This window comes from Mastomys coucha, unplaced genomic scaffold (assembly GCF_008632895.1).
Source record: "Mastomys coucha isolate ucsf_1 unplaced genomic scaffold, UCSF_Mcou_1 pScaffold18, whole genome shotgun sequence".
Classification (NCBI taxonomy): Eukaryota; Metazoa; Chordata; class Mammalia; order Rodentia; family Muridae; genus Mastomys; species Mastomys coucha.
The window spans coordinates 68,888,639-68,888,999 of record NW_022196900.1 but is presented as its reverse complement, the minus strand read 5'-3'; the positions used below and the strand labels follow the sequence as shown (position 1 = coordinate 68,888,999).

The 361-nt window shown below is 39.3% G+C and overlaps 1 protein-coding gene and 1 long non-coding RNA gene across 5 annotated transcripts in view; one reads left to right on the top strand and one right to left on the bottom strand.

Annotated features, from left to right (window-relative positions):
* The window catches only part of LOC116096404, a 64,137-nt gene that overhangs the window by 14,533 nt on the left and 49,243 nt on the right, over positions 1 to 361 (bottom strand). The gene's annotated exons all lie outside the window — the stretch shown is intronic.
* Positions 1 to 361, top strand: part of CUNH1orf185 (chromosome unknown C1orf185 homolog) — a 19,707-nt gene that overhangs the window by 343 nt on the left and 19,003 nt on the right. The window lies entirely within an intron of this gene.

The window sequence follows — 361 nt, the reverse complement described above, 5'->3', positions numbered from 1 at the left end:
TCTCTCTCTCTCTCTCTCTCTCTCTCTCCTCTCTCTTTGTCTCTCCCTACCTCCCTCCTTCTTTCTCTCTCAATCTCTCTGTCATTCTTTCTAATTCCCTTTCTTTATATTTTAAGTAAAAGCATGTGATTTTACTGTCTTCATAACAAAATCAGCTTAGAACTGCATGACAAGGCCCTTTCTCTTATCGCTTCTGTTTCCTTTTTTTAAAAAAAGATTTATTTATTATTATATCTAAGTACACTGTTGCTTCTTCAGACACACCAGAAGAGGGCATCAGAACTCATTACGGATGGTTGCGAGCCACTATGTGGTTGCTGGGAATTGAACTCAAGACCTCTGGAAGAGCAGTCAGTGTTCT